Source organism: Zootoca vivipara, chromosome 14, assembly GCF_965207765.1.
Source record: "Zootoca vivipara chromosome 14, rZooViv2.hap1.1, whole genome shotgun sequence".
Classification (NCBI taxonomy): domain Eukaryota; kingdom Metazoa; phylum Chordata; class Lepidosauria; order Squamata; family Lacertidae; genus Zootoca; species Zootoca vivipara.
Genome location: NC_142597.1, coordinates 29,593,158 through 29,602,167, shown reverse-complemented (window position 1 = coordinate 29,602,167; position 9,010 = coordinate 29,593,158).

Genomic DNA, 9,010 nt, shown 5'->3' with positions numbered 1-9,010 from the left:
CTTTTTTTGGGGGGGGGGAAGAGAACAGAAATAAATGACGAATAATACATTCGCTGGAACTAACACGCAGCACCAACATAGTCTGCCAAAGCGCCAAAAAACCCAGCACAGAACAGGTTAAAAAAAAACGCTGTTACACACAATCATAGTCTGCCAAAGCGCCAGAAAAAAACAGCACAGAAAGGGTTAAAAAACCAATCTCTGGCTACCAGCAACAACAACAACAAAAAGGTATCTGGGTTTTAACAGCAGAGACAAGCTATAGCGGAGACAAGCTCTAGTGGAGACGAGCTGTAGGAGGAGCGGGAGAATGAATTGGGGGGGGGGGGGACAACAACAGTGCAAATGGGCCGATGAGGCGCGTGCCAGCAGTGAGGGCTCTGCATGTCACATCTGACACGTGTGTCATAGGTTCGCCATCACTGGCCTAACCTACACAAGAGAGCTCTGCACCCAGATCTCACTCATTCAACTTCTACTTAGCAGCCTGGGGCAGATGCCAGCAGAGGATGGTACCAGCCCCTCAAGGCTTGTTCCTGGATGATAATGATGATGATAATAATGATGATGATGATGCAGGCCACACACTGAGGAGGGACACCCCCCTCAAACTGCAGCCTCCAGGAGGACTGTCTCCCTTTGGAAGAGGGGCGTTATTGCAATTCTTGCTTTACCTATAAAGGTAGAAGTGATCCAGTTCCCTCCTTCAGACCCCCAGCCTCCATTATGATTGGCTTAGAGGCTGGGTGGTTATATGAGACAACCGGCATTTGCCCAGCATTTGCCTTAGCTGTGATTCCTGTACTAGATGAACCCAGCCGCATGAAATGGAAGTCCATCAACCTCACCAAGATATAAGGGTCTGGAGACTTCTGTTTCAGTGTACAGTATCTGAAGAAGTGTGCATGCACACGAAAGCTCATACAAACTTAGTTGGTCTCTAAGGTGCTACTGGAAGAAAAAATATATATTTTGTTTCGACTACGCCAGACCAACACGGCTACCTACCTGTAACCCTGTACTAGGGGTTGCACTAGATGACTCCTGTCCTATGATTCTGTTTAAACCTAAATCATAGAACTGTAGAGTTGGAAGAGACCACAAGGGTCATCTGCTCCAACCCCCTGCAATGCAAAAATTATTATCTTTTTGCCCAAGGTGGGGCTCAAACCCACAACCCTAAGATTAAGCATTTCATGCTCTTATTGACTGAGCTATTTGAGAGTATCTACAGCAGGCATGCCCAACCTTCGGCCCTCCAGATGTTTTGGACTACAATTCCCATCATCCCTGACCACTGGTCTTGTTAGCTAAGGATCATGGAAGTTGTAGGCCAAAACATCTGGAGGGCCGAAGGTTGGGCATGCCTGATCTACAGGGTCTGGGGTGTCCTGCTAGTGTATGTTTCCCACTGAGACAGCGTAGCTGCGATTGTACCAAATCCCAAGAGCCTCTCAGGTAGCGTTCCTCAAGTCTAGGACTGGGGCCTGTTTTCATTGAAAGTCACCCCCACCCCCTGGCTTTTCTCAGGAGGGGGGCTCTGCTCACCATCACCCAGTGAGGTCCATTTGCCTGGCGTTCTCCTGCAATGTTTAACTGGTAGTGGCTGAGGAGGGGAAAAATGAGGTCACTGCCACTGGCTTTGGCTCGCTCCTTCCTCTTGAGCAACACTCTGCTCTGCCTGCCGTCTTCCTTATCTTGTTCCTGCCAGAGCCTTGCAGAGAGCAGCCAAGAATGGAGAGGAGGACGAGGCACTCCGGGCGCCAAGATAACCACTCTAGGTGCGCTGGACATTCCTCAACAACAGAGAGGAACGACAAGGATGTGTTTTGTGGGATGGTGAGGGGGAGATTTGTCCCAAGGGAGAAAGCTGCAGATTCTCCTTTCCTCCTTGGTAAAGGTAAAGGGACCCCTGTCCATTAGGTCCAGTCGCGGACAACTCTGGGGTTGCGGTGCTCATCTCGCTTTACTGGCCGAGGGAGCCAGCCTACAGCTTCCGGGTCATGTGGCCAGCATGACTAAGCTGCGTCTGGCAAACCAGAGCAGTGCACTGAAACGCCGTTTACTTTCCCGCAGGAGTAGTACCTATTTATCTACTTGCACTTTGAAGTGCTTTCGAACTGCTAGGTTGGCAGGAGCAGGGACCAAGCAACAGGAGCTCACCCTGTTGCGGGGATTCGAACTGCCGACCTTCTGATTGGCAAGCCCTAGGCTCAGTGGTTTAGACCACAGTGCCACCCACGTCCCTTTCCTCATTTGTACTCACCTGCTTTTCTCCCTCCTCTCTTTGGCCTTCCCTCCAACCCAGGGAGGCATCCCAAGAATCATAGAATTGTAAAGTTGGAAGGGACCCCTTGGGGTCATGAGGCCCACCTCCCTGAATTGCAAGAATCTCAGACAAAGCATCTGTGATCAATGGCCACCCGACCTCTGTTGAAAAATCTCCAATGAATCTTAGAATGTTAGAGTTGGGACCCCAAGGGTCATGTAGCCCAACCCCTTGTAATGCAGAAATCACAGTGCAAGAATCCCTGACAGGTGACCATCCAACCTCTCCATGCACACCTCCAATGGAGAGTCCGCCACCTTCTGAAGGAGTCTGTTCCACTGTCAAACAGCTCTTCCCATCAGAAATTTGAATGGGAAGCATACAAAGCATATATTCGTGGTCGAATAACTGCATACTTGTCACATAAAAATAAACAAAAGAATAAAAGGGGGAGACGGTTGAAATAAGAACCTAAGGGCCTCTGGGCTGAAATGGTCAGGGATCCAACCACTATGATATATAAGGAAGTGCAAAAAAAGGAAGTTTGAATTAAATAATATAGCCTACTGTCTCAGCAAACAGAAATTATGCTCACTTGTGTAAGACATATTGGGAGAATGGTAAAAGACCAGGAATTCTTTTGGCAAATTGCTTAAAACAAAAAAAAGGAAAAGGCTTTTTATCCCATGTATTAAAGGTGAGGTCTATAAAAACCCAAAGGATATTAATAACCATTTTTTTAAAAAAATTATTCATTAAATTTTATCCATTTTCACATGTTAAACTTGCTCTGTGGGGAAACCCCACACTAAAAATGGCAAAAAAGATGGTGATATGGAAAAATTGGATGGAAGCAGGTGGACCAACTAATAGACGGGGAAGATGAATTTTATATTTTTGCTATTTTAAGACAAAACTATAATCCTCTTGGGTGTGGTGATCTGAAGGTCGGCGGGAAGGTAAATGGCGTTTCCGTGCGCTGCTCTGGTTCGCCAGAAGCAGCTTTGTCATGCTGGCCACATGACCTGGAAGCTGTACGCCGGCTCCCTCGGCCAGTAAAGCGAGATGAGTGCCGCAACCCCAGAGTCAGTCATGACTGGACCTAATGGTCAGGGGTCCCTTTACCTTTACCTTTATGGTTGTATAAAAAAGGGTTAGCTAAGATAGCTCCGTGTTGGAGATGAGGCAAGGACAACACCTCTCTGAAACACATGTTTGTACAGTGTTCTTTACTTAAGTTTTGGGAGAAAGTGCGCTGTAACACTGACTGTGCAGGAAAAGTTAAATCTTTCAGCGGAGAATATTTTATTGAACCATATACCTTCAGTATGGAAATTATCAACGGGACAGTGGAAATGGATTTTCCGTGCCCTAATGGTGGCCAAGAGATGGATATTGAGGAATTGGTAAAATAAATATATGATACCCTTCAATCAATGGACTGACGGTATGACTGACTGGCAATTTATGAACGAACTGCTTACAGGCACAGACTGTGTGGATAAATACGATAACATTTGGAATGAGTTTATACAAAACATACTAGGCTATTAGCATTTACATAAGCACTAGGACAATGACACTACCAATTTATACAAGAATGCATGGGGATATCGTATATTGTTGGGTTGTTTTTTGGGGTTGTTGTTTTTTTTGCATATTTTTGCTTTTATATGTATCTCTGTTGTCTTTCTCCCTCTCACTTTTCCTTCTTTTTTTCCCTGTATCACTTTATTTTAACAGAAATCACCTTAATAAAATATACATATTAAAAGAAAGCTCTTCCCTAATCCAAGTTGAGCCCACGTCCCCAGATTATCAGCTGTTTGGAAGGCAATTGCAGAGAGCAGCCCCCAGGGACCAGCTCCTTGCCCAAGAGTTTTTAAATAACAAACCCAGGAGGAGGAGGAAGCTCCATGCAGGGTGGGCTGCCTGTTTTCCTGGGCATTATGGCAGGTGGGCTTATTTGTCCAATGGTTGGGCTGGGAAACATCGAAACTGGGGGGCTGCCACCAGCCAGCCTGCATTGTTTCATTGTTGCTAAAGGGAAGCCCAGCTTCCCTGGTGGAGGCAGAGGGGGAAGCTCTTCAACTGGCAGAGGAAACAGAGCCAGCAATCCCCTGTCTGGAGCAGCTGGAGGCTGCGTGGCCCATGGCCTGGATGATGGGCCAGGGCCAAGCAAAGATATACCTTGTGCTTAACCTAGACAGCAGCCAGAAGGAGGAGGAGGCACGTCCCTGGCTCAAAGAGCTCCTATTTTTAGCCTCCTGGCTGGCAGGACAAGCAAAGACAGTCACGGAAGAAGCGCAAGCAGAAGGAACCATGTTTCCAGTGCTCCAGGCAGACCCTCCAAGTGTCCCTGTTTTCCAGATTTACAGAAGCCGTCCCAGTTTCTGATTTAGTCCCGGAATGTCCCGCTTTTCCTGAGGATGTCCCTATTTTCATCGGAGGAATGTTGGAGGGTATGCGGCCTGGAAAGTGGTGGACTCCCCTTCAGTGGAAGTTTTTGAACAGAGGTTGGGTGGCCACCTGTCAGGGATGCTTTTGCTGTGATTCCTGCATTGCAGGGGGCTGGACTAGAGGACCCTACAATTCTGTGGTTCTGATGTGCCTTCCTTCATGCAGGTTCTGTTACCAGAGAGCAATGCTAAACAAGCCCAAGTGGTCAAGTGTTGCAAATTATGCAGTTCACGGCTTCTCGTTCTTCATAATTCCTCCACTTTCTGTCACTCCCACACCCTCCGCTTTCCTCCAGCCTTGGAAAGTGAAAGGCACTAAAGGAGAAGGAAAGGCAAGACCTGCCAGCTGGGAAGCCAAATCCTCACCCTAGGGTCCTGAACCAGGTTCCACAAAAAGGGTCCCAAATCAAAGAAAAAATTACATATACACAAATATATATACACAGGGTTCACGGGTGGCGCTATGGTCCACCAACTGAGCCTCTTGGGCTTGCCGATCAGAAGGTCGGCAATTGCTCTGTCCCAGCTCCTGCCAACCTAACAGTTTGAAAGCACACCAGTGCAAGTAGATAAATAGGTACTGCTGCGGCGGGAAGGTAAATGGCATTTCTGTGCACCCTTGCTTCCGTCACGGTGTCCTATTGCGGCAGAAGTGGTTTAGTCCTGCTGGCCACATGACCTGGAAAGCTGTCTGTGGACAAACGCCGGCTCCCTCGACCTGAAAGAGAGATGAGCGCCGCAACCCCATAGTCACCCTTGACTGGACTTAACCGTCTGGGGTCCTTTACCTTTTATATACTGTATATACACACACGGGACGCGGGTGGCGCTGTGGTCACAGAGCCTAGGGATTGCCAATTGGAAGGTCGGCGGTTCGAATCCCTGCGACGGGGTGAGCTCCCGTTGCTCGGTCCCAGCTCCTGCCAACCTAGCAGTTCGAAAGCACGTCAAAGTGCAAGTAGATAAATAGGTACCACTCTGGCGGGAAGGTAAACAGTGTTTCTGTGCGCTGCTCTGGTTCATCAGAAGTGGCTTAGTCATGCTGGCCACATGACCTGGAAGCTGTACGCTGGCTCCCTCAGCCAATAACGAGAGATGAGCGCCACAACCCCAGAGTCGTCCACGACTGGACCTAATGGACAGATGTCCCTTTTACATACACACACACACAACAATAATAAAATAGTAATATTAGAGATTAATGATGTTTGATTTATTATTGTTTATATTTTGAATTCGATATATATGGGGGCACCAAAATCTTTTTAAGTGCTTGGGGTCTCTGAAGGTTCTTAATCTGGCCCTGTCCGTATCTGAGGTGGGAACCCGGATGATGTCAGTCTGACCTAAGCCAACGGTCCTTCTGTCCTTCCTTCTTGTGCTGTCCTGTGAGAGGAGACCCCTGGCTACTCCTCCTTCACTCCCCCCCCCCAAATCATGTGCTCATATCTTCCACCTCTCCCATCGGCTTTCCGGCTTTCCCATGAGTCTTTCCTTGGCAAGATTGCTTCCCTGGGAGGACAGGGTCTTATCTTCCATGGGAAGGAGAGGTGGGGGAGGCTGCCTCCCAGATCTAGGCTCCACTTTGCATGCCTGTCATGGAAACAAACACTTTGCTATCCCCGAGGGAGGGGTTTCCTCCAGAAGGTTGTCAACTGTTTTTTTTTTAAAGGCCCTGCTCCTGTGCCATTAAAAAGAGTTGAGACAGCAGCAGATCTCCTTGCCAGGGGAGATCAAATAATGGGGGGAAAGCTCAAAATGGGAAGTGGGATTTTTTATTGGGGGGGGGGGTGCTGAGCAGGGGAATATGAAATCTTACAGTGAATGCATCAAAAATTGGGTAAAGCTTCATCCGCTGAATTTCTGCACAGGAGCAAGGACAGACAAGGAACTGTCAATAACAGAATCACAGAATGGTTGGAGTTGGAAGGGACCCCTAAGGGTCATCTAGCCCAACCCCCTGTCCTGCAGGAATCACAGCTAATTTATCCTCTGTGTCAGGGTTTTATTTTGAGCCTGGACTGAGTCTCCCTGTCCCCAATCTCTTCTGCTGTCATGACTCATCTCTGAAACGTGTGATGCAGCAATCAAGAAAAAGAGGACTTCTAAGCACGTGCAGAATGCATGGCTGCTGCTGGCAGCCACTATGCAGCTGGGGAAGGGGAAAGAAGACTCTGCTTTCACAGATCCGGCCTTGGGGGGGGGGGGGCTGATGGCTCAGTGCTGAGAAAAAAGAGCCAGGGGGGCCAGAGCACAGCTCAGGCATCAGCATCGCAAAGAGTCTGTTCGTTCTGTGCTCCAGTTTCCTGCAGGATGGTCTTGCTCACAGGGCCTTCCTCGCAGGGGCAGTTTGGAGAAAGAAGGAGATTCCATAATGATAATTTTACTATTTGTACCCCTCACATCTTACTGGGTTGCCCCAGCCACTCTGGGCAGCTTCAAACATATATAAAAACAATAAAACATAAAGCATTAAAAAAAACCTTCCCTATACAGGATTGCCTTCAGATGGCTTGGGGGTCGGATAACTCCATACCTTCCAACATTTCTCCAGCGAAAATAGGGACATCCTAAGGAAAAGTAGGACATTCAAGATCAAATCAGAAACCGTGACAGCTCTAAATCAGAGGCGTCCCTGGAAAAGTAGCTAAAATAAATTAGACAAATTCATGGAAGAGAAAGGCGCCGGAAGCAGCAATGCTTCTGAACACCAGTTGCCAGAAGAAGCAGGAAGGGCATGAGGTGCGAATCCTTCTTGGGCGTTCCCCTGGGGCATCTGGTTACCGAATGTGAAAACAGGATGCTGGATCAGATAGGCCCCTTTGGCCTGAACCTGCAGCCAGGTTCTTCTGATGCTCTTGTGGAACCTCCAGGTACAGAGGCAGTCTATCTAGATTCTTACAAGTATTTGGCCACAGTGATAAAAGGACGCTGGGCTAGGTGGGCCACTGGCCTTATCCAGCAGGCTCTTATGTACAGTATAAGGGAACTTGAGTTGAGAGAAAGATGTCACACACACACACACACACACACACACACACACACACACACACACACACACCTGTGACTGTGGGACATGAGAGATGTTCTCCTTGCAGGAGTGGAGTGCTGGCTACACCTTTCTTGCACAATAAAGGGCTGAGGTTGCAATCTGGAGGAGGAAGTAAGCAGATCCAAGCCTCTCATGCCTGCAGCTGAAGACCTGGCAGGATGCACCCTCTGTTTCCCTCTTGCTCACTGAGTAGTCCTCACTCCAGAGCTAAAAATATCCCCCAGGCCCTGAGCTCCAAAATGTCTTCAGGCTGCAGCTGTGAAGGTCCCCCAGGAAGGGGGGTTGTGAATCATCTTTTCCTTCCAGAAGTGGATCACTTGTGGAAAGAGGCTGACTTGGGGCCCTTGCTAAACCCCCTGGCCTGATCCCTTTGAAGAAGAAAGAGGAGTACTGCCAATGGGTCTGGGGGCTCAGAGATTCCTCTGCCTGCCTGCTGCCCTGCCTCTCCTTCCACTGTGTGCTTTGACACAGCAAGTGCTGGTGAGAATCATAAAACTGTAGAGTTGGAAGGGGTCCCAAGGGTCATCTAATCCAACCCCCTGCATTTCGGGCCCAAGGCGCACAGCAGGAGCCCCCCCCCCAGCATGCCATTTCTCCCTGCCCTGCTGTGCCCCTCCTCCTCCTTCCTTTCCCCACAAAACTCCACCAGCCCTTGAAAGGATGCTATGCCTGGCTGAGTGGCCTCTACTGAGTGGGTTTGCTGAGGCTGAATTGCCAGCCAGTGCCGGGGAACCAATGCCAGCCAGTGCCGGGGAACCAGAGCCAGCCCAGTCCCCGTTTGGCAGGGTGCCACGTTGCCACCCTCTTAATAGGAATCTGAATCGCGGAGGGTGCTTGGCCTGTGTGTGTGTGTGTGTGCGCGCGCACACTGAATTGGGCCTCCGTTCAATAAGGTGACTAGGGCAAGTGGGAGAGTTGGCTGAGGCTGGCTCTCTGTCTTCTTTGCCTTCCTTGCCAACCTCTCTGCCTTCCTGGGCAATTCTGGTTCTTCCATTCCAGAGTTGAACTGAAGTGGAAAAATCTGCCATCTATCCATGCATGCTCCCTGACCAAGGACTTAGAATTCTCCCTGCAACCACCCTGCTACAAACACCCAAGGCCCACCTGATGGGTGTGGGAGAAGGGCTCCGGGGGGGGGGTCAGCCCGAGACCCCAATGCAGACCCCCCCCTTCTCCTCCTCCAGCACTTCCCCCTCTTCTGTAGAGAGGGCTGGATGTTGAAGTCATTAG